The sequence below is a fragment of the Malaclemys terrapin genome, chromosome 1, assembly GCF_027887155.1.
Source record: "Malaclemys terrapin pileata isolate rMalTer1 chromosome 1, rMalTer1.hap1, whole genome shotgun sequence".
Lineage (NCBI taxonomy): Eukaryota > Metazoa > Chordata > Testudines > Emydidae > Malaclemys > Malaclemys terrapin.
The window spans coordinates 327338978-327364219 of record NC_071505.1 but is presented as its reverse complement, the minus strand read 5'-3'; the positions used below and the strand labels follow the sequence as shown (position 1 = coordinate 327364219).

Here is a 25242-nt window from a genome sequence, read left to right as displayed (position 1 = left end):
GGGGGAACAATCCCACTCTTCTTCCAGATAATGTCATGGTACCCTTGCACTGAGAATACCCTTCCGAGGCATATGTGAAAGAAACCATAGTCAAATATACTAAAAATCTTAACACTGAATCTCTAGGGATAGAAGTCTCATGCTTGAATAATAAGAATATAGCAGTAGGAATATGTGATCAACCACCTGACCAGGATGGTGGTGGTGATTGTGAAATGTTCAGGGAAATTAGAGGGGCTATACAAACAGAAAACCCAATAGTAAGGGAAGATGTCAACCTTCCCCATACTGACTGGCTATATATCACATCAGGATGGGATACAAAGAGAAAGTTTCTAGACACCATTAATGACTGCTTCTTGGAGCAGGTAGTCCTGGAATCCACAAGTGGAGAGGCAATTCTTGATTGCGTCGTCAGTGGCACAAAGGATCTGATCCAAGAAGTCAATGGAGCTGAACTGTTTGGTAATAGCGACCATAATGTAATTAAATTTAACATCCTTGGGGGGAGGAGAAATACCAAAGAAACCCACCAAAGTAGCATTTAACTTCAAAAGGGGAAATTAAACAAAAACAATGAAATTAAAAGAAATAGTCATAAGGGTGAAATACCAGCAAGCTACATAGAAACTTTTTAAAAACACCATAATAAAGGCTCAGACTATATGTATACCTCAGATTTAAAAAAAAAATGTAAAAGGTCCAAAAAAAATGCACCATGGCTAAGTAACTTGGTAAAAGAGGTCGTTAGAAACAAAAAGGCATATTTTAAAAATTGGAAGTCAAATCCGACTGAGGAAAATAGAAAGGAACATAAACTCTGGCAAGTCAACAGTAAAAGCATAATTAAGGAGGCCAACAAAGAATTTGAAGAACAACTAGCAAAAGCCACAAACCAACAACAATTTTTTTAAGTGTATCGATTCTGCCAAACAATCACTTGGGCTACTGGACAATTGAGGTGCTAAAGGAGCACTTAGGGAAGACAAGCCTATTTTGGAGAAACTAAATGAATTCTTTGCCATGCTCCTCCTGCAGAGGAGATTCCCACGCTTGAGCCATTCTTTTAGGTGACAAATGTGAGGAACTGTCTCAGATTGAGGTATCAATAGAGGAGGTTTTGGAACAAATTGACAAATTAAATGGTAACTCATCAGGGCCAGATGGTATTCATCCAAGAGTTCTGAAGGAACTCAAATATGAAATTGCAGAACTATTAACTGTAGTATGTAACCTGCAGCAGAACCTCAAAGATAGGAACACCAGAGTTATGGAGTGACCGGCCAACCAAACACTGAATGAAACCAGTGTCCGGAAGTAACCAATCAGGCAGCAGCAGAGACCAAAAAAAAAGCAAATACTGTATGTGCCTGTATTGATTCTTAAAGATAGGCACCTCTAAGCTGCCTGTCCCCACCCCCACGTGTGAGTCAGTCACTTACAGCAAGACGCTTGGGCTTGGAGCATCAGCTGCTGGATCTAGAGCCGAAACTGCGCTTTGCTCAGACTTACAAACATTTCAGAGTTATGGACAACCTCCAATCCCGAGGTGTCCGTAACTCTGAGGTTCTACTGTATTGCTTAAATCAGCCTCTATACCAGATTACTGGATGATAGCTAATGTAATCCTGATTTTTTTTAAAGGCTCCAGATGTGATCCTGGCAATTAGACGCCAGTAAGCCTAACTTCAGTGCCACGCAAATTGGTTGAAACTATCATAAAGAACAGAATTATCAGACACTTACATGAACACAATATGTTGGAAGAGTTAACATGGCTTTTCTAAAAGGAAATCATGTCTCACCTATATCTGAGAATTAATTGACGGGGCCAACAAACATGTGGACAAGGGTGATCCAATGGATACAGTGGACTTTCAGAAAGCCTTTGCTTAAGAGCCTTTGGTGAGGGACCGTGGCAAAGTAAGCAGTCATGGGATAAAAGGGAAGGTCTTCTCATGGTTCAGTAACTGATTAAAAGATAGGAAACAAAGGGTAGGAATAAATGGTTAGTTTTCAGAATGGAGAGAGGTAAATAGTGGTGTCCCCCTGGGATCTGTACAGGGCCCAGTGCTGTTCAACATATTTATAAAAGGGTTAAACAATGAGGTGGCAAAGTTTGCAGATGATACAACATTACTCAAAGTAGTTAAGTCCAAAAATGACTGTAAAGAGTTACAAAGGGATCTCACAAAACTGGGTGACTGGGCAACAAATGGCAGATGACATTTAATGTTGATATATTCAAAGTAATGTACTTTGGAAAACATCCCATCTATACATATAAAATGATGGGTTCTAAATTAACTGTTACCACTCAAGAAAGAGATCTTGGCATCATTGTGGATAGTTCTCTGAAAACATCTGCTCAGTGTGCAGTGGCAGTAAAAAAAGCTAACAGAATGTTAGCTACTATTAGGAAAGGGATAGATAGGACCGAAAATATCATAATGCTACTATATAAATCCATGGTACACTCACACTTCAAATAATGTGTGCAGTTCTGGTCATCCCATCTCAAAAAAGATATATTAGAAATGGAAAAAGTACAGGGAAGGGCAACAAAAATGATTAAGGGTATGGAACAGTTTCTGTATGAGGAGTGATTAAAAAGACTGGGACTGTTCATCTTAGAAAAGAGATGACTAAGGGAGGATATGATAGAGTTCTATAAAATCATGAATGGGGTGGAGAGAAATATTACTTACATAACACAAGAACTAGGGGTCACTCAATGAAATTAATAGGAAGCAGGTTTAAAACTAACAAAAAGAAGTACTCCTTCACACAATGCAGGTCAACCTGTGGAACTTCTTGTCAAGGGATGTTGTGAAAGCCAAAACTCTAACTGGGTTCAAAAAAGAATTAGATAAATTGACGGAGGACAGGTCCATCAATGGCTATTAGCCAAGATGGTCAGGGATGCAACACCATGCTCTGGGTGTCTCTAAACCTCTGACTGTCAGAAGGTGGGACAGGACAACAAGGTATGACTCATTGTCCTGTTCTGTTCATTCCCTCTGGCACTGGCAACTGTTGAAAAACCAAATACTTTGCTAGATGAATTACATTCTTAGCTTGCTACTGCACTATTATCCTACACCAAGCAGTACATTTTTCTCTGTTAAAGCTAAGAATTTTATCTACAACACTTTATTAGCAGTGGCTTATAGCTCAGCTGGTAAAATTTTGCACTGGTCAGAAGCTTGATGTATAAAATCTCGAGTCCTAAAACAGGAAATGAGCATTTTACACCATTAATTTAGGTTTTATTTATTTTTTGCAGTTGTGACTATCAAAAATCACGTTTGTTGCCCATTAAGGGCCGAATCCAACACCCATGGAAGTTAATGGAGAGTCTCCCATTTCAGTGGGAGCTGGATCATGCCTGAAGTCCATACTGTTGTTTTCACTAGACATGGGAAACACCCAAAGAAGGCACTATGGTGTTTTGGGCCAATGAATCCCAAGCTGTGGCCCTGATCTTGCTAACAGTCATGCATATGCTTAACTTAACATTAAAAGTGAAGTCAAATGATTATGTCTCTGCATAAAGTTAAATGTGTGCAAGTGTTTGTAGGCCTGGAACCTTGGCACAATGGACTGACAGAAGTGACCGCACAGAGCTATTGGGGATATAATACCCTTCTCAAAAAAATCAGTAACTTCTTAACTACCCTGTAGGATGGCCTGAATTCTGGAGTTCTCGCTGTCTGCATTGCAGCAGCACTCACAAAGTTGATATAACCCACTTTATTACACCGCTACCTCGATATAACGCAATCCGATATAACACAAATTTGGATATAACGCGGTAAAACAGTGCTCCAGGGGGGCGGGGCTGCGCACTCCGGTGGATCAAAGCAAGTTCAATATAATGCGGTTTCACCTATAATGCGGTAAGATTTTTTGGCTCCCGAGGACAGTGTTATATCGAGGTACAAGTGTATTATCAACATATTATTCTTGTTTGCATGTTAAACATGTTTTGCTGTTCGATAAAATCTTTCATCTGATCTCAAAGTGCTTTTCAGCATTAAATCAGTCTCATAATTATTCTCAATTTATTTATTATTATTAAAATGGCCTAAAGGTCTCATCACAAGATCAGTACTCCATTGTGCTAGGCACTGTACAGACACACACTGAGAGATGATATCTGCCCTAAAGAGCTTCCAACAGGGATGGGATGGTATTTACCTGTGTGGTTTTTATCAGGTAAAATCATGATTTTTACCATCCTGGGACAAACTAGGTTGTCCGAGGTCAAGGTATTTTTTGTTTTAAAAACTTGTTTCATTAATCCATGCCACATTACACTTAGTTTTAATTACATATTCTACTCCTGTGGGAATTCTGCACCAAAACATTAAAACTATTTTGCGAAATTCTGCATATTTTATTTGTCAAAATAACACCATATAATCATGCCAGTTTCAATTATGAAATTTATTTCAAAATACCTGTTAGAAAGTATATCTGCAACCATACAGGCAACAAAATGTTCAGGAAATGTAGCTCCGCTGGGGCTCCCGCTGCCACAGAAGCCACAGTCACCTTGGGCTAACAGCGGGAGCCCTGCCACCCATTCTCCAGTTCATCCAGATTTTTGATTATCCAGTCTGACCCATGTCCCAGTTAGATTGGATAATCAGGGTCCCACTCTATGTAACTAATACATTTGAAACATGCAAAACCGGAAAAAGGAAGCATTCTGGTGAAAATCACAAATTCTGCAGGAAAAAATTCTGCACGGAACATTAATTCTGGACAAATTCTGCATTGCACAGTGGTGCAGAATTCCAACAGGAGTAATATTCAAATTGTGGTTACATAAGACAGTAGATTTGGAGATTAATGTGGGGTTGTTCCAATAAAAAGTAAAACGTAATAGAATACTGAACATTGGAATGTCTATACATTTTGGTTCAGTATTTTCTCAAGGAAGTTATAAATGTCATGACTCATACTTCAGTTTTCAATATTATATATACTGCAAACTATTATAATATTGCTAAATATTTTTCAGCAATTTTCATTAGTATATTCTAATAATTTTATTTTTCCTGGTTTACATTGGGTTTAAGCCAGTATTTACTGGTGCCCTGTCCTAAACTAGTTTTTCCTGGGAAATTGCCAACCCTGGCTTTCCGTCCAAATAGACAAGACAAAATAAGTATTCATATCCCCCTTTTACAGGGGAAAGCGTGGTAGACAGAGATTAACATGACTTCTCCAAAGTCACACAAAACATCCAGTATAAATTCCGGAATTGAACTCCGATCTCCAGCAGCCCAGGCTAGTAACATAGCCATAAAACCATCCAGCCTGTGTCTTATATTGGCATTCTTCAGTGTAAGTATTATAGTGCTTTGGTTTTATAGCAGGGTAAACTAAGGCACAGGGAGGTTAAGGGACTTGCCAAGCGTTACACAGCAAAAGTCAGTGGCTGAGCTGTGACTAGAACTCGGAACTTCACTCAGTGTTCCATGCTCTAACCACTAGACAGTATTTCTTCCTGTCTCAAAACTCCCTAAAAGGCACAAAACCCTGCTTTCAACGCTCTGTAAACAGGATTCATTCATGGATCAAGTCATCAAGTTTGATATCCTCCCTCTGGAGAGGAAGTGTTCCAGTATCACAAATATGTATCTCCTAAAGGCCAACTCAGGTCGGAATCTGTTCTTTGAAGGTGGCATGTCTGATTTCTTTGAACCTAGGTTAGATGCTGATCAGATACACTCCTCTTAGAGTTCATGCTGTGCCCAGTCATGCTAAAGTGATCCTTGATTGGATGTGGGAAGAATTTAAAGAGAGCAAACAGAAAGGTAAGGCTACAGAAATCTGAACTGACGTTGCCTCTACATGTGCCATTGTCTCCTTGTTTGCAACGGCATAAATTAAGGACGAATGTCAACTCCAATGTATCCCTTTTACTCAGAATGACCTCACTCATGAGGGTTTAAGTCAAACCTTTAATGTTCCTTTAATATGGTTCCAGGGGGGTTAAATACTATTGTGCTGTAAATCACAATCTAGAATTATGCCAGTGAAGTGTTTTAACTTGGACTGTCAAAATCAATTTTTGGATGCATGATATCATTGCATTCATAAAAGGAAATAGTAACTGCAGTCCCCTTCTGACTATCACAATAAAACTCAGTTGCAATGACTTCTGCAGTAGACTGGGGATCTTTCTTGTTAAATGGCAATTACAGCTCAAGATAATCCAGATACAGCACCTGTTCTCAATTACTAATATGATGACACCTAGAGGCCCCAGTGAGGTATCAGAGCTTCATTGTGCTAGGCACTGTACAAACAAGTAACACAAAAGACTTTCCCTGCCTCAGAAAGAAGGATTATGATAAAGTGAAGCAAGTGGATAAACAGGCAACTGTCCTGGGGTGAGGGCCAAGGTAACAGTAAGAAATTATTTGTTTGCATACGTAAGTAGCTTCAGTGGTCAGAATGATGGGCCAGTCTTACCAATGCCAGATAGTTCTGATCTGTAAACATCATGGCAAAGGAAGGTTTCAAGGAGGGAGCATTAGTTCTTAAAGATGAAGTATTTAGCTAAATCCTTAGTATTTAACAGCTAGTGACATCTCAGATCATTCATAGTGTGGCCCTTGTTAGTTTCATTGATTTTTAAGATCCCATTGTGAGCGTGTAGTCTGACCTCCTGTATTATACAGGCCACAGAATTTCATCCAGCTACTCCTGTGTTGAGCCCAGTAACTTGTTAGATGGCTGGAAGTACTGAAGATCAACCAATTCCTCATCAGAGAGAGCATACCTTTGAGTAAGATGTGCTCAAGGACGTGAGGACTAATGTCCCAAAGAAAAATGTCTGGTATGGGCTCCATTTAGCTGAATTGTGCCTCCACATCTTGTTTCTAAAGTAGAGTATGAGTAATGTCACAATCTGTTAACTTTTAACACTGACTTAGTGTTATAATTAAAATATCTCTTGCTGCCAGCAGATGTGAGAAGACATACAAAGATGCACGGGAAGTTTGCACGAAGTTTTATGGAATCATTGGGTCACCGGGTACCATGCTCTATCACCTCCCAAATAGTTTCAGAATATATGATGAGAAATTAAACTGTAGGACATGCTTCTGTTTCGTGATTGCAGATTCACAAACATCTGTTACTAAGATGGGTGATTTTGCCTCTGAGAGAAATAAAAAATGATGGGCAATTGATATAGAAATAAATGTTTTTTTGTCAAATGATGGAACTGAAAACAAGAGCGTTGCTCAAGTGACTCCTTAATTTCATGTTGTCAGATGACTTTTTCAGATACCTGTTTTAGACCACAATTCAGCAAAGCAGTTATGCATGTCCGTAAGTCCATCCATAAAGTATTTACCCATGTGCTGAAAGTATGTCTTTAAGTGCCTTGCTGAACTGATGCCTTAAATAGTAGATAATCTGTAAGAAGTAATCCTGATTACTTTTCAGACAAAAAAATCAATTCAGAGTATTTTCATTTTCACTGACGTACATGAGCAGTAGAATGGCATTGTGGTACCTGCTATAGCCAGATATAGCAAAGGGAACTTAAGACTGTGATCAGCATTGCTATCGGCTGCTTGTGGACTCATGGAAATTAAGCAAATAGGCCTCCCCAGTGTCTATCTCTGGCACCACAGTTGCCAAAAGTTAAAACAACTTTCTTTGATGTTCATGCCTTTTTGGGCAGGAAGCACAATTATCCTCTCTCCCCTTTTAGCAGCTTGAGGCCCTGTAAACTGTAGGTATGTCTACACTGCAATTAAAAACCTGTGGCTGCCCATGCCAGCTTACTCAGGCTTGCAGGATTCAGGATAAGGGGCTGCGGTGTAGACATTCCGGCTCAGACTGTATCCTGAGCTCTGGGACCCTCCCATCTCCTAGGGTTCTAAAGCCCAGGCACCAGCCCGACCCTGAAAGTCATCATCACAATTAAACAGCCCATTAATCTGAGTCCAAGTCAGTGGGCACAGGCCAGCAATGGGTTTTTAATTGCAGTGTAGACATACCCAGAAAGGCCAGCCTGGGCCTATCTGAAAATAATCAGTAGTATTTTGAATCAAGCAATTGACGATTCATAACAGATTTGATTCTTTTCAAAGTAACTTTCACAACAGCCCTGGGGAACAATGTCTATTAAGATATTTTTTCATTATGCAAATAGTTTGCTGTTTTGAAAAGTAGCAGGGTTGCTAACATTTGTTCTGGTGAAGTAAAATATGTATTAATTTGCCTAAGCAAGTGACTCTAAAATAGTGTACAAGCAGCCCTTTGCATTAATTCCAAATGAAATGTCAGTGTTTCATAATTCATGACAATATGCTGAGATTTATTTTTAATAGCGTGCTGCAGGTTGAGTTAAGATCAGATGTAAAACCAGTCTCTCTGTCCCTTCTTGGAGCTCTTGGAAGCCTTTTTCCCTCTGACTTGGTTTTATTTTTTCTTTACCTTAGCTGAATAATCATTAACTATAATTTCAACGTAAACTCTGAGTAGATTAAAAAGTAAGATTATATATCCCAATAGTGATTTATTTAGATCTTCATTAACTTGGTCATCTTTGCAGGAAGGTGACAAGATTTCCCTTGTTGTTTGTTTAGAAGATGGCATAGGGGGATCAAGAAGCAATTTCAAGACTGGTGTTTGTAGAGTGTGATAACACGATAAATCAGACATGATAGTTGTGTTATTTTTTTTCCCAATAGTAATGCTATAGAGATTATGTTTTAGGGACAGCTGGATCAAGTAGACTGAGATGGGACTTGGAGTCAGGAGACCTAGGTTCAGTTGCTGACTAACACAACTCACATAACCACTCTGGGCCAAATTCTCCTCTTACACTGTGTAAATTAGGGGCAACTCCACTGAAGTTGATGAAGTTACATTGTTGTAAAAAACTGGTATGAGAGGACAGTATGGTCCTCTATGCCATAGTTACTCCATATGCAAACTGTTTCCCTCCTTTAGGAAAGTAATCTACAAATGAACAAAATGCTACATCCATACAAAGTGCTATTGCTAATCAACAGAATTCCCTCACTACTGGGGATAGTTCAGAGAAGAGCAGCAAAAATCATTACAGGGCTGGAAGGATTGATTAATAAGGAAAAACTGAATTAACTACTAATACTCATTAGCATTTATCTACTGTAACACTCAGTAAATATATAGGCAGAGGGAGGCTTGGCAGAACTAGACTTTTTTTTTTATAATTTTGACAGATAATATCGGTTTATTTTTAAGCACTTTTTTCTATTTTTAGCAATTAAAATTTTCACAGTTGCAGGAAATTATGGGGCTCTGACAATTATTTAATGACAGTAGACATTGAAATTCAAATTGTTAAAACACAAATTGTCACATGTCAAAATACACAAAGTAAATAGCCTTAAATCAAACTCTAATAAGTTCTCAAGCAGCAGTGTTCTTATTTTTCTTATGTGTAAATTTCATTTATTATCAATGGAAATATTTTGTCATCAGTTTGTGCATGTCTGGTGAAATCAATGCTTACCGACATTTACCGATAAAAATTCTAATACCTTCCAAGCTGATATACGGTATATACATCTCTACCTCGATATAACGCTACCCGATATAACACGAATTTGGATATAACGCAGTAAAGCAGTGCTCCGGGGGGAGCGGGCTGCGCACTCTGGTGGATCAAAGCAAGTTCAATATAACACGGTTTCACCTATAACGCGGTAAGATTTTTTGGCTCCTGAGAACAGCATTATATCGAGGTAGAGGTGTAGTTTGGCTAAGTGACAACTAAGGGGGATCTACAACAGATATGTCTGTTAATATCTGAAAGGTGTATTACCAAAGGATAGAATTAAGAAAATAGAAATTTAGGCAAATATTGAGTGGGGTGTAGGTGGAATAGAGAAAGAACCTGTCCTAACAGTGAAATCCATAAAATTGTGGAATAGTTTCCCCAGGAGAAGTGATGGAAGCCCTATCCTAGGAGACATTTAAAAGACGGATAAACAAAGGACTGTGCAATATTGTAACAAATTCAGTGCATTATTTTCAGAAGTACATTACAACAGAAGGGACAGCACTGCAGTCTTCATACTTCCTACTCCAAAAATACAGCCTCCTTCCATTTGAGTTAAATATAAGCAGTTGCATCCGAAGAAGTGAGGTTTTTACTCACGAAAGCTTATGTCCAAATAAATCTGTTAGTCTTTAAGGTGCCACCAGACTCCTTGTTGTTTTTGTAGATACAGACTAACACGGCTACCCCCTGATATAAGCAGTATGAGAACTTTGACACACAGTTCTGATTTTATCCAGTAGAGGGCAGAGGTGTACACATACACTAGCCAGTTCATTACAATAATTTGTAGGGACCAAAATTGCAGTGCCATGGAACACAATCTATCCTAGTATTTTAATTTATAGTTATAGAAATTTGTGTTTGGTTTCATTTATGTTTTTATAATGTTACCATTCACTCACAGAGACAGTTCAAAAATATAAAGAAAAACAGCCAATACCTAAAAAAGATGACTTAAAAAACAGTATAACATTATCTGTATGGTGTTTTGGAAGCTAAGGAGCACTATTTTTATACTAGGACTGGAGAGATCTGGTTTCCTGGCTCCAGAGGTGGATTATGGTTTTGTGGGGCCCTGGGCCAGAGCAAGTGGGGGCCCCTCTCTACCCCTTCTGCCTGTAGTCCCCCTGGTCCCTCCCCCGGCATTACTGCAGGGGAAATGGGGGAGAGGGGACGCTTGCCACACCTGCCTGCCCGGCGCTCCTGCCAGGCAGCGGGATCAGGGCGCAGGGGCTTCCCCTACTCCCTTGCAAGAGCCCCAGGCGAGCGGAGCAGGGCAAGCCCCTGCGCCCTGACCCTGCTCCTTGGCAGGAGCGCCGGGTGGACAGGGGAAGAAGGGTCGGTGTGTGGGGGCACCCATTTTTCCAGGACACCCCAATTGGCTAGGGCCCCTGGACATGGGTCCCATTAGCCCAGTGGCTAATCCCTCAGCTAAATCAGTTTTTCTCCCAATACCATCTGTAATATAGTATATTTTCCTTCCCAGTCTATGTTGGTCTTGTCTGTGCAGAGTATAAGCTCTTAGGAACAGGACTATTCCTTACTTTGTGTTTCTATAGTACCAAGCAAAATGCTTCCCTGGTCTCAGTTGTAGCTTCTTGAGACTACCATAACACAAATATTACTAAACTTTTAGGAGTAGTAGTAAATTTCACTGGATGACCCATTATGAGAAAAACAAACATTAGTATAAAATGACTTGTAGCAAAGTTTTGTTTTAGTAAGACGTAAAATTGCCTATGTACTTCTGCCATGGGGCATTCACACTTTTATTTGTAGTTAGTAGGGTTTTAAAATAAACAATCAGTGTTTGATGTTTGTTTCTTTCTTTCTTGTTTTGTCAACTACAGTCTGGCCCTCCTGTTTTGTGATTATTGGCCTGGATAGTGTGATTAATGTGGGCTTTTGCTGGTTTTTTTCCACCTTCACACTAATTTACAGCAGCAGATTGCCCACGGCATGCTGAGCGCTTTATGAGATCAGTGGAGAGAGCAATGCTGACAGTGGTTTTCATGGGGAACTTTTCACCTGTCCTCTGGTTGGAAGTCATGTTTAGCAACTGTGACCAGCAGTAAAGGGGTAGGCAAGAAAAGAGTGAAAGAGCAGCAGACTAGAAAATAAACGAAATTAGCACTTCAAAGCACTTGCACTGGTGATAGCTGTCTCTCTCAGATGTAGTACATAAGGCATAAGTGACTGTACAAGCAGGGAACTGGATTCCATCTCTACAAAGGGAGATAAACGGATTTAGAGATGATGTACCTTATCGTAACACCCCATTAAAATAGGGATTGTTGAGCATCAACACAAATGGGAAGAAACTGCTAATATACAGAAAATGTTCTCAAAGGTAGAACAAGAGGGGCTCCTTGGGCAGATTTACCCTTAGCATAGCAAAGGGGCCATAATGGACCTACAGTTCAGCAACATGAATATGCGTATTGTGAAACAAGTAATAAGTACCCTACTACATAAAAGCCGGCCCCAGTACTCAAAAATGAAGAGGTTCTCAACCCAAATAACTACAGAGGCATAATCCACTCTTGTATTTCCTGCTCTCAACAGCCCTAACCTCCCAACCAATGGAGTGAAAAATCTGAAAATGCTCAAGATGCTAGACCCTATGTAATAACAACATATGAAACACTGGGAAGAAATCAACCCTTTAGACTGCTACAAACCCTTGTGCAGAGCTATCACAGCAGACTACCCTCACTACAGTGAAACATAGAGCTAAACTGGACTCTTACCTAGTGCAGAATCCATGAATACAAACTAGACATGAAAACTGGAAGTCCTGAAGCACCATTCAACCCCAGATGGGAACCAATGGGACAGAGAAGAAATTGAGACACCAAAGCTGGGAATGGGTGATAGGGGATGGATCACTTGACGATTACCTGTTCTGTTCATTCCCTCCGGGGCACCTGGCATTGTCCACTGTCGGAAGACAGGATACTGGGCTAGAGGGACCTGTGGTCTGACCCCGTATGGCCGTTCTTATATTCCAATGTGTGACACACAAGAGAGTTTGAGAAAGATCTTTCCTGTAATTATCAACCAAGATAAAATATTTTTCATTAAAGAAAAAAAAAGAAAGAAAAGAAAAAAGGAAAGAAAAAAAGGGAAAAGCTGCCAGAAGAAAAACAAGCAATAAAAGAGGAAGGATGGCTCAGAAATTAAGCTGCTAGCCCGATCTGAGGGATACATAAGTTTAATTCCTTGCTCCACCCCAGGCTTCTTGTGCGTTCCTGTGTGGCCTTAAGTAAACCATTTAGGGAGGCATTTTAAAAAGTGCCTAAGTGACTTAGGTACCTAACTCCCATCCCATTGACTTTCAATAGGGGCTAGGAACTTACCTTAGGTGCTTTTGAAAGTGTCACCCTTAGGCTACATCCTCACTACGGGGGGGGGGAGGGGGAATCGATTTAAGATACGCAAATAGCGTAGCTGAATTCAACGTATCCGAGCGACTTACCCCGCTGTGAGGACGGTGGCAAATCGACCTCCACAGCTCCCCCATCAACGGTGCTTACTCCTACCTGGGCTGGTGGAGTACAAGCGTCGATTCGGGGATCGATTGTCGCGTCCCGACGAGATGCGATAATTCGATCCCCGAGAGATCGATTTCTATCCGCCGATTCAGGCGGGTAGTGAAGACGTAGCCTTAGTCTCTCAGTTCCTCATCGCTAAAAGGGGGATAATAGCAGATCCCTACCTCATAAGGATGTTGGCAGGAAAGACACATTAAATAGTGTGAGCAAGTCAGATACTACAGCAGTAAGAGCCATAGATAGTGACTCATCACACATAACCACCTGCCAGGGGATGGGGTAAACAACAGTAAGGACCAAGGGCCATGGGATAAAAGCAGAAACACACTGGGAAGCCCTGTCCAGACTTCAGGTTTTTACAATGCACCGTGTGGCTCGCCCTGCCACTGAAGTACTATTGCATTGAGCTGAGGGTGTATCCTGTGGAGCCTGCGCCGGTGGGATGGGTTGAGGCAGATGTGAGAAGACACAGGGTGGGTGTGTAGGAGCGCAGCAGCTAGTGATGGGAGAGAAGAACTGTGACGGGAAGGAGGCAGGCGCTTGAGAGGATCCAGAGTGAGCTGTGTGTGTCTTTGATGGGAAGAAGAGGCAGCAGGGAGGCTGTGGAGAGCGAGCGAGCGCGTGGTCGTCTCTCTGCCGGAATGAGCGGACCCAGAGGCTGAGTGTCCGTGTTTGCGAGAGACCAGGCGGCAGGACGGAGTGGGGTGAGTGGGTCTGTCTCTCCGCTGGAAAGAGGGAGAGGCGGGGGGAGTGATCCGTGGGGGGAAGAAGAGGCGGATACACGGGAGCGGGCTCTCCTCCCGGTAGGCTGCGCTGTGATCAGACCGGCGGGTTGGGATCGCCCCCTTCCCCCTCCGCTCAGAGCCCCCAGGCAGAGTCCGGAGCTGCGTGCCGAGCGCGCCGCGCCTCCAGCCTTCTCCTGCCGGCCCCAGTCCCGGGCTGCGCGCTGCACCGGGAGGGCGCAGCGGGGCTGGCTCCCGGGCTCATGGAGACCGTGCAGCGGAGGCAGAGGGGGAAGCCCCGGAGCTGATGCCGCTGGAGGGAAGGGTGCGTCACTTTTGCTTCTTGGGGTTGGCAGGTCCCTGGGCAGAGCCGGGCGGGCAGCAGGGGGCTGGGGGCAACGCGTGGAAACTTTCCACCTTGCAAACTTGCCTGGGCGTGCACAGCTCGCCGTGCCGCTCGCGTGGGACGCCGAGGAAGGTGCAGCAGCTCCGTGCACGCTCCGAAGGGGCTCAGCGCGATAGCGAAACTTGGATGTGCAAGTTGCAAAACTTAAACCTGTTTGCTTTTCGTAAAGCAGGAGAAACTCCCCTTAGGCCAATGCAAATTGCTGACTCCCGCCCCTCCGGTGTGTTTGATCTTTATCTCTAGTTCAATGGCTCTCTGGGTGACCTGTCCTTTTGCAAAGGGAGGAAGCAAGTGAGTCTCTCCCCCTCCCCCCGTGCACTCCGGCTGCTAGGGAGTCTTCTCCTGCTTTGCACCAGATTTAAACACAGGCGGAGGCTGGAGCTTGGGGGGAGGAGGGGGGTTCTGCTTATGCTGTTCAGCTGCGTTTGGTACTAGCCCAGCCGATCGCGGTGCCTGGCGGAGGCTTGCTGCTGCTGGGGGCGGGATGCAGCAAGCAGAGAAGGGGCTCCCGTTTTGAAGGCGAATTCGCTTTCCCCAACCCCGTCTCCTCGCGGCGTGACTTGCTCGTTGGAGGTGCCGGGGGGAAAGGGGCCGTGACTGTGCTGCGGTTTGTATGGCTGCAGCGGGGGGTTTCCCCGGGAGGTGGCGACGGGGCTGCTGCGGCTGCCCGGGCTCCTGGAGACCAGGCGAGAGACTCGCTCAGCTGCTCCCTGCTTGGGGGCTGGCAGCGCGGACTCTGCCCGGTGGGGGTCGCACAGGGAAAGTGCTTGCAATGGGCAGTGCTGGGGGGAGGGGAGACTGCTTTCCCCATCGCGCCCTGGGGGCCGATCGCTTTCCTTTGGATTTCTGCACGTTTGAAACAAGTTTGTTTTTTTGCAGGAAGGCTGGGGGGGGGGGGGTGAGCGTTGCAATAACCACTCACCTCTCCCTTGGCGGCTGCTGCCTGGGCTCGGGCGGAGGGAACAGACCTCGCTTTGCCTCTGCAGTTAATGATTAGTTCAGCCTTTGTAGGGCAGCCGCGGGAGGGTTGCTGGGGCCTCGGACCGTTTCCATCCCCGGTGCATTGGTTTCCAAAAGGGACTGAATTTTCTTTGCCAACATAAAGGCACTAAAACAAATGATCAAATGACCGTGTTTCCACTTGCTGCTAAATGTAGGCGTGGAACAAAACCCGCCCTGGTGTGGGGACTGGTAAATGTGGCTTTCCCACCTCTAACGTCTATGATTAAGAGACAGTTGAACCTCTTTTGCTACTGCTTGAACCCGGCCGGATTATTTACAGGGGCAACCCCCGTCGCTCAAGAGACGTATCGTTGTGTGCCTTGTATTTTGTTCTTGGTGGCTTCGTGCCCTTGCTTTGTGGTTTGGAGGATTAAGCTTTGACGATTGTCCTCAGTCCTAGATCCAATTAAAATAAATGCAAGTAAGTGGGACATAAAAGAAGGAAAAACTCTGCTAGCGCTACGAAGCAGCAATCTTACCTTGTTACAGAGACAAAGCGTGCGTTCCCTCTCTCCTCCTCTTCTGTCCCTTTGCATTGCTGTCAGACTCAGCGAGGAGCACCATTTGCTCAGCGTTGGTCAAAAATCTAACTCGCCTCTGTCCAGCAGAAAATGTATTTTCCACCGGCATAGTCATTGAACATCCTTTAATATTTAGCAGAGGCTTTACTTATGAATGATCAGGTTCCTGGCAGAGGAATTAGCAACTGAAAAAGAGAGAGAGCTCTGAGAATTAGGGAGGAGAAATTCTGCACCGTTCACTAACCGCTGAAGGAGTGCCCTTGCTTTCACTGGTCGCTTAGTTCTGAATTGAAACAGGTATATGGGGGGTATGAACCTGAGCTGGGAAACCTGGACGCCATAAAACAGCGTGGGGCCAGTTCTTGCTGCCCTTTTTTTGCTGACCTGGAGCTTATCCTTTAAATTTAACCAAAGTTACCTTGTTTCCTTGAAGAAAACGTGTTGGTGGTGCTGGGAAAAGAACAAACGATCCCTCTGAAGCCAGTCTGTGTTCCCAAGATGCTGCTGTGAAAGAGTTCACAGAACCCTGCGGTTATCGTTGTGCCCAAAAGATGTTGCAGGCTGGGTGAGAAACCCAAATTAGAACCAGTTTACTGGAGCTCCAGAAACCAATGAGGTAGCTCTGCTTATTTTTTCCCCAGTGCCTACGTATCTAGTGTTATCGCAAATAATCAGTAGGTTGCCTTGACTGTACTTGCCTTCAGATGTTGAGCTTTTTTTAAAGGACAAGAGCCTTGCTTTCTAACTAAAAGTTGTATCTTTTGGAATCTTAATATCTGTATAGTAACACCTGTTAACTAGCAATAAGATGCGGGTGCCCATTGACCTGTGTGTTATGATGCCATTTTACTACTGTGATGGATGGCAGCATAAAACCCTAGGTTCTTTTAGTGCAGTCCTTGTTTCTGACATAAGTGCATTCTATTTGATCAAGTTATGTTTTCATTGTTGCCATTCTCAAATACGGCAATGCGACCTGATGTAACCTACTTTATAGATTATGTCAAATAGAATGAAGTGGGCAATTATAACTGAGTAGTGTGTCTAGCCATTACTTGCTGGTAGGATTTAGTAGCTCTTATTCCATTACGAACATAAATATGTTTGGAGTTCTCAGATGTTTCTGACACAGGCTAACAGTACAAATGTTGCTCAGATTAATAGTTTTCTTTTACTCTATTGAGAAAAAATTGTGGGGTAGGGTAGGATAGGATTTGTTATCGTATGCAGTCCCAATACAGGATATAGAATAGCTTTCACCTCTTGGATGCAGGTTTGAATCAAGCATAGGTCAGTAGTGACTAAAAGCTTTTTGGTTTTGTGTTTTTTTTTTCTTTTTTTACCATCTTATGCCTCTTTGATGGCTTATGTGAAGGGTTTTGTGACTTGTTTCCAGTTCACATCACTAAAACTGCTTGCACAATTAGCATCCTGATGGTTTTGGCTAGAAGGCCAAAGACAGACTAGACAGGGAGACAGAACTACTAGACCAGTGGTGAAATCCTGATTCAACTGAAGTCAAAGGCAACTTTGCCCCAGGCTTCAGTGGGACCAGAGTTTCACACTAGAAGTAATCCCTACTAGTCTGGGAGGCACATTGGTATGTAGTGTGGAGAAGCTTTCACTGCTGCCACTTATGCTGTGTCTGTTCAATGGCTCAACAGAAGATTTAAGGGAGACAGGGTGGGTGAGATAATATCTTTTATTGTACCAGCTTCAGTTGGTGAGAGGCAAGCTGTCGAGCCACACAGAAGTCTTCTTCAGGTCTGGGAAATGTACTCACAGGTACACTAAACAAGTGGTTCTACCTTGTATTTAAGTAGTTAATGCATATTTCAAGGGATCATTCAAGGTGAAATGGCCCATTAACACTTCTCCTGTCATAGTGGGGAAAGGACAGGTGGGAAAAAAAGGTGGTAGGGGGCATAAGTAGGGTATAGATTGTTGTAATAAGCCATAAATCCAGTGTCTCTATTCAGCAATAGACCAGATTATAGCAACTCAAAGCAGCACCAGACTCTGCCAAAAGAACAGCAAAACTTGTAGCCATATCTCCACTGCTACATCTATCCCCACAACACATCTTTCAAGATCCATTCCTATCACAACATGTGGTGTACCTCATCCAGTGCACTAAATGCCCCCAAACAACTATGTTGATGAAACCAGACAATCACTATGCTCTCAAATGAACTCACACACAAAAATAAGACAAAAACACAACATCATCTGAGGGTGAACACTTTTCACAAAGCCATCACTTTATATCTGACTTATCAGTCCTCATTCTCAAAGGAAACCTGCCCAATACCTTCGAAAGACAAGCCTGGGAGCTTAAATTCATAACTTTGCTAGATGCTAAAAATCATGGACTGAATAGAGACACTGGATTTATGGCTCATTACAGTAATATATAACCCACTTAACCCCTCTCCTATCTTTTTTTTCTTTTCTCCCCCATGACTGCAGAGGTTAATGGGCCACTTCACCTTGAATGGTCCCTAGAAATGTATGTTAACTACCTATGCTAAACAATCTGTTCCACCTTGTATTTAGCTGTGACACTCTGGGTATGTCAGAGTTACAGCACCGCTCAGAGAGCGCTGAAGGGAAACCGCTGTTGTGTGTTCATACTGTCAGCTGTCTGCGCAATAGCATGTTCACACTTGCGGCACTTGCCCCGGTATTTGGAGCGAGGCACTCTGGGTGCTATCCCACAGAGCATCTCTTCCTCTTCTGCCGCTAAGAGTTGTGGGAAGACGGAGGGGGTCGTGGGGCATCTTGGGTCCTATCCCAATGCCCCAGGATGCATTGGTTCACATCCCAGCAATCCCTGTGCTTCCGTCTGCATTTGGTGCCATCTTTCAACAGTTCGTACTGTGCGCCCTGCCTCTTCGGGCTCCAGGAATGGATCCCAAACGGTTGACCAGTATTCTGCTTGCTCTGACCAACACATCATGAGTGGCAGTGGAGTTATTCCTTAAACTACAAAGGCAAGAGGAGTGTGACATTGATTTTGCCATGCGTAGTAGCTACGACACGAGATTGCTTGTGACGTTCGTGGAGGTGCTGACCACAATGGAACGCCACTTTTGGGCTCGGGAAACAAGCAATGAGTGGTGGGATCACATCATCATGCACATCTGGGATGACAAGCAGTGGCTGTAGCTCTTTCGGATGAGGAAAGCCACTTTCATGGGACGTGTGATGAGCTCCCCCCAGCCCTGCAGCGCAAGGACACAAGAATGAGAGCTGCCCTGCCTTTGGAGAAGCGCGTGGCGGTTGCATTGTGGAAGCTGGCTACTCCAGACTGCCACCGATTGGTCGCTAACCAGTTCGGAGTGGGAAAGTTGACTGTTGGACTCGTGTTGATGGAAGTGTGCAGGGCCATTAATCGCATCCTCCTCTGGGCAATGTGCGTGGGGGCTTTGCACAAATGAGCTTCCCTAACTGTGGAGGGGCGATAGATGGCACGCATATTCCAATTCTGGCACTAGACCACCTAGCTACCGACTACATTAATGACAAGGGGTATTTCTCAATGTGGCTCACCGGGGGCGTTTCACAGACATTAACGCAGGCTGGTTTGGAAAGGTGCACGACGCGTGCATCTTTCAGAACGCTGGCCTGTTCAGGAAGCTGCAAGCAGGGACTTCCTTCCCGGACCAGAAGATCACCAAAGGGGAAGTCAAAATGCCCATTGTGATCCTGGGAGACCCTGCTACCCCTTAATGATGTGGCTTATGAAGCCATACCTGGGGCAACTTGACAGCAGCAAGGAGCAGTTCAACAACAGGCTGAGCAAGTGCAGAATGACTGTTGAGTGTGCTTTTGGCTGTTTAAAGGCCTGCTGGCGCTGCCTCTATGGGAAGCTGGACCTGGCTGATGACAGTATTCCTATGCTTATAGCTGCACGCTGTACGCTCCATAATATTTGTGAAGGGAAGGGTGAAAGCTTCACTCAGGGCTGGACCGCAGAGGCTCAGCGCTTGGAGGCTGAGCAGCCAGAGACTTGGGCTATTAGAGGGGCGCAGTGCGGGGCCATAAAGATCAGGGATCCCTTGAGGCAGCAATTTGAAGCTGAAAGCCACTAATATTTGTTGCTATGCTTGGTAGTGCCGTGCTTGTAATGCTAGGAGGTGATTGTGATTGGTGCAGACGATGCAATATAAGGTTTAATATAATTGTCTGTTGCTTTGCAGGGCTCTGTTTGCTTTCAATTAATAGAATAAAGATTGCTTTCAAACCAACACAATTCTTTTATTAAAAAACAACAATTGGAGGAGAGTCAAACCAAAAAAAACCTCAACCATGATGGGGATGGGAGAAGGGAAGGTCCCAGGAGGAGGAGGGGTCCCGGGATGGCCAAAGATTTGTGTACGTACAGGGATCGTATCTAACCTTCTCCTTTGGAGTACAATGCAGCGGATACTGTACTTCAGCAGGGCCAAACTGCAGAGGGATGGGTGTTGAGTGCTGTGGGTAGTGGGAGTCTGCAGTGCTGGACTGTGTGTGGGGAGGAGTGGAATGCCGCATGTATAGACTGGAGCCAGGAGGTAGATAGGAGTGTGTTGGTGGTGTCTGGGGGGTGCATGGAAGTATCGCCTGGAGCGTGTCCACTTGACGCTCTATAATGTTTAAGAGCCGCTCCATGGCTTCATTCTGGCATGCCGCGTTCTCCTTTCGGTCCCTCTTCTTGCTGTCCCTCCACTACTTCAATTCCTGTTTCTCAGCCGCGGAGTGCATCATAACATCATGCAGAAAGTCCTCCTTAGTTCTTCTTGACCGCTTCCTAATTCTGCGCAGCCGTTCAGTTGCTGATAACAAGGAGGGAGGCTGGGCTCCCAAAGTCATCTCTGTGAAGTTTAAATGCAACATTTTACAGAAGCAGTATTGTTTGCAACACAGACAACATTGATTCAGTGCTTTAAAACACAGCTAGTACTCTCACACCTGTCACTAACTGGCTGACCCCAAGCAAGCACACATGAGCCACACGACCTCCAAAATGGTGAGTAGCCGCAGGGGCAGGGTAAATCATTCTTCCTGGCCCCTGCTGTACACTGGGCATGTGGCTCTTGGTGACAGCCAGCAATGTGGGGGGGTGGGGCTGATAATCATTCCTGTCCCCACACTTTCCACAGGATGTGATCATTATGGAAAATATCTCGCTGCTGAGAGTGAACAGGGAGTCAAGGGAGGTTCTTCTCCAATACTGTGGCTTCTGTCCTGGCCCCTATGCGGCTCGCCTGTGTGCAGCAATGGTGTCCTTTCTCTCCTCCCCCCCCCCACCATGATGGCATAGTGGCGCAGGAAAGTTACCGTTAATGGGGCAAGAAACAAAGCGGCTCTGCCAAAGAACCTGCGGCAGCAGATTGCCCAGTATCTCCATGAGAGTTTTGCTGGAGATCTCTGAGGTAGATTCCCGTGAAGTGAGGGAGTCAATCAACAGACTGTTCCGCGGCTCAGACTAGGCATGTGGTGGGAGACAAGCCTGTTTTCTGCAACCCTTCTGCCCCCAACAACTCGCTTCAGCGATTCCCAAAATCAAATCCATTTACCAGGGGCTTCCTCTCCTGTTCGTGCTTCGCCAATCTCCAACAGCTGTAAGTGGCTAGCCTCCTCCGAGGAAGAAGAGAGCTCCTGGCTGCATGCATCTGTGACCTCCGAGTCATCCTCTGTCTCTGGGTTCCCCTCCCTCTCCACATCCTCATCCAAGATTTCCTCCTCCCGACTCGGTCCACTCTTGACTGGCATGTGAGCCACCGAAGTATCCACAGTGGCCTTCGCAGTGGAGATGGGGTCGCCACCGAGTATCGCGTCCAGCTCTTTGTAGAAACGGCAGCTTGTGGGCACAGCACCAGAGCAGCAATTTGCCTCCCATGCCTTGTGGTAGGTGTTCTGCAGCTCCTTCACTTTGACCCAGCGCTGCAGTGTGTCGGTCATGGCCCCTTTCTGTCATGCATTGTGAAATCTGTCCATAAGTATCATAATTCCTACAGCTGGAGCGCAGCTGGGAGTGGACAGCCTCCTCTCCCCAAATGCTGATGAGGTCCAGCAGCTCAGCATTGCTCCAAGCAGGGGATCGCCTGGTGCATGGACAGGCATGGCCACCTGGAAAGATGCGCTGAGACCACTGCACATGTTACTGTGCAAACAGGAAGGGGACTTTCAAATTTTCAAAGGAATTTACGGGGTGGGGATGACGGTTGGTCACCTATGGGCAGGGCAGTAGAGTTTAAACTGATGACCAGAGAGGTGAGAACAGGCATTGTGGGACACCTCCCGGATTGACCACAGTGTCTACATTGGCACCACAGTGCTGTAGCCCCAGCGCAGAAAGCTGTATGCCTCTTGTTGCAGAAGTCTTTTGGATTGTCCAGCCAGTGCTTTTCACAAGCACAGTTCCAGGTGGGGTTAGAGTGAGCTTTTCAGTTGGAATGTGGGGTTTCAGTAGGTTTTTACAGTATTTAGTGCACAGACGCTGACTTTGTCATTTGCCTGGGGGTGCTCAACTCCTGCTCTGACCCAGGCCCCACTCCTCCCCTTCCCCCAAGGCCCTGCTCCCGCCCTGTCTCTTTCCTCTGAGGGAGGGGGAGGAGCTGATTGGCAGGGCCTGCGGGCGGTGAGTGCTGAGGGGGGAGCTGATTGGCAGGGCCGGTGGGCAGTGAGTGCTGGGGGAGGGGGGAAGAGGGGAGCTGATTGACATGGCCGCCGGCGGGTGCTGAGCACCCACTATTTTTTTTTTCCCCGTGGGTGCTCCAGCCCCAGAGTACCTACAGAGTCAGCACCCATGATTCAGTGGGAGGGAGGAGAGTTTGAGAGAGTAGAACAAAAATTGTGATGTGACGTTGGGTATAAATGTTACCTTTTTGTGGAAAAGTTTTCACAGAAGTGGAAAATGAAACATTTACATGAGGTTTTTTTGTTTTGACTTCCTATATAGAGAGTTTTTCATTTAGGTTCAAACAATTTTTGTGCAGTGCATTCAACCCATATAATGCTTCATTGTGGGGTTTGCACAAGAATTAAAAGTAAAATTGATCACAAAGATGAGTGCTTTTTGGAATTCAGTCAGCATTCATTTTGGAAAAGTACATTTCTTTAGGGAAAAAAAAATCTTTGAGCAGGTTTATGGAAATTAAGAGGCTTTCATAAAAATAAAGGTATTTGTTTAAAAAATGCAATTTATACCCTGTTAGGCCTTGGCTACACTTACCAGCTAGTTCGACGGCTGGAAATCGAAGTTCTGGGTTCGACTTATCGCGTCTAGTCTGGACGCGATAAGTCGAACCCGGAAGTGCTTGCCGTCGACTGCGGTACTCCAGCTCGGCGAGAGGAGTACCGCGGAGTCGACGGGGGAGCCTGCCTGCCGCGTGTGGACCAAGGTAAGTTCGAACTAAGGTACTTCGACTTCAGCTACGTTATTCACGTAGCTGAAGTTGCGTACCTTAGTTCGAATTAGGGGGGGTAGTGTAGACCAAGCCTTAGTATCTTTTAGTTGTATTTGTGGAAAAAAGGTGACTAAAACAGAACGATCCTGATTCTCCTTTCTGTTAAACCAGTGGCAGGTCCTTGTCTTGCACTATTGTAGTCAATGGGTATTTTGTCAATAACTTAGGTGGGAGTGGGAGCAGGAGTGGACCCTAAATTCTGTGTAAGTTCATTGAAGTCTTTGGAGCTGCACCAGTGCAAAACAGATTTGAGATCAGAATTGAGCCCACTGACTGTTCAAGCTGTTGCTACACAAAAGGCAGTACGGCAGTGAGAGACTGATGAGATCCAGTATTGTACTTCTTTTCCCTGGACTGCACTGACTCCCAGTTCATTTCTGAGTGCAATGCAGGGAGTTGATTTTGATCTCTAAAGCCCTTTGTGGTTTGGGTTATGTGACTCCTGAAGGCCATTCCTTTCCTTGTGTTCTAACCTGATCGCTGATATCAGCTGGCACGCTCCACTCCAGCCAACAGTCTTAGATCTTGTAGCTCTGGGAGCTGGAGGCAGGTCACTTACAGTGGCTGGCCGATGACTCTGTCAGAGTCCTATTTTTGTTGATTTTCCAGGCAAGCTGTAAAGTTTATTTATTCGCTCTGGGTGAAATCTTGGCCCTACTGAAATCAATGGGAAAAAAAAAATCGACTGACTTCAGTAAGGCCTGGATTTCACTCTCTGTTTTTCCCTGAGGAGGGGGTGATTTGCGCTGTACGTGGGTGGCTGAGGGTGTTTGTGTTGGAAAATTCTCTGTTATCATTAGTTGATGTCTTCTAGTACTGTGCCTGGATGCCAGGATAGGAGAAGTAATATACCTAAACTGTGTACCAGCAGTCAGCCACGTTTTCTTCCTGGGTTATAACTATTCTAATTGTACTGTGAAATCAGTAGGTGTTGCCTTGAGGTGTTGCAAATGTACCACCCTTTCTGCTAACCCAGCTTCTCTCTGGTTTTCATGAACTCCTGTCTTATGCTGTGGGAGAAGTCTGAAGAGACATTCTCTTATCATCAGGGTAGGGAACTGATTTGGGAGACTTAAGAACTAGGGCTGGGATCCACAAAGGGATTTAGGCATTGCTGTGCTCAGTGTCACAGCATCTAGCTTTTAGACACTTAGACACAGCATGCAATCCACAGCTGCCAGGAGAGAGGTCCAAAAGAAAGTGATCTACAAAAGCCAGCTTGCTAGGCAGGGAGCCACCTATGCTACCAATGGGAGATGATTGTGTGTCCTATGCTCCACACCCCCCACCACATCTCTGGTTAGTGATCCACAAATGGGAACCTGCTGCCTTCAGGCAGGTGGATTAGGTGCCCGTCTCATGCCACACACACAACAGATGGAGGAGAAAGAGGTAGTGGTGCTGCTGCCCAACTTACAACTGTTAGCCTAGTGGTTAGAGCACTCAAATGGGGTGTGGGAGACCAGGTTCAATTCTCTCCTCTGCCAGAGGGGGAGAGGATTTGAACAGAATTCTCCCACCTCTCACAACAGAGCTCTAACCACTGGTCTTTGGGATAGTCTGAGATGGGGCTTCCTTAATCTCTCCTGTTGAAGTTGTTGCACTCTGGAGAAATAACAAGAGAAGAGATTGGAATAGTGGGACTGAACACACTGGAATACAGAGTTGTTTCCACTTTCTCTGACCCAATGACTGTTTAAGGATTTATCCACAGCTGAACAGTCACTGGGTCAGAGAGTGAGAGTCTGAGAATGACTGTGTAGTTCAGTGGTTAGGGAACTGCCTGGGAAGTGGGAGACCCAAGATCCAGTGCCCCTGCTCCAACCACTCTTAACTATCCAGAGTGCAACAGGTTCAGCAGGCGTGGTTGAGGGAGCCTCGCATCAGCACATCCTACAGTTGTGTAGGTAGAGAGAGGTGGGAGACCCAGGTTCAGATCCTTTCTTTCCCTCTGGCAGAGACAGGAGAATTGAACCTAGGATCTCCCACACCCAGGT

At 44.9% G+C, this 25242-nt stretch overlaps 1 protein-coding gene and 1 long non-coding RNA gene across 6 annotated transcripts in view; one reads left to right on the top strand and one right to left on the bottom strand.

The window, feature by feature from the left end:
* Window positions 1-16336, bottom strand: part of LOC128830040 (uncharacterized) — a 63781-nt gene extending 47445 nt beyond the window's left edge. For both annotated transcript variants that reach the window (XR_008443528.1, XR_008443527.1), the window contains exons 1-4: window positions 16210-16336; window positions 15750-15976; window positions 15191-15666; window positions 12487-12633 (exon numbers count right to left, since the gene is read on the bottom strand). This is a non-coding gene — a long non-coding RNA (uncharacterized LOC128830040). The remainder of the gene's footprint in view (window positions 1-12486; window positions 12634-15190; window positions 15667-15749; window positions 15977-16209) is intronic.
* FAT3 (FAT atypical cadherin 3) overlaps window positions 12623-25242 on the top strand; it is a 572988-nt gene continuing 560368 nt past the window's right edge. For all 4 annotated transcript variants that reach the window (XM_054015671.1, XM_054015669.1, XM_054015670.1 and 1 more), the window contains exon 1: window positions 12623-13844. The gene's annotated coding sequence lies outside the window, so the exon portion shown is untranslated. The remainder of the gene's footprint in view (window positions 13845-25242) is intronic.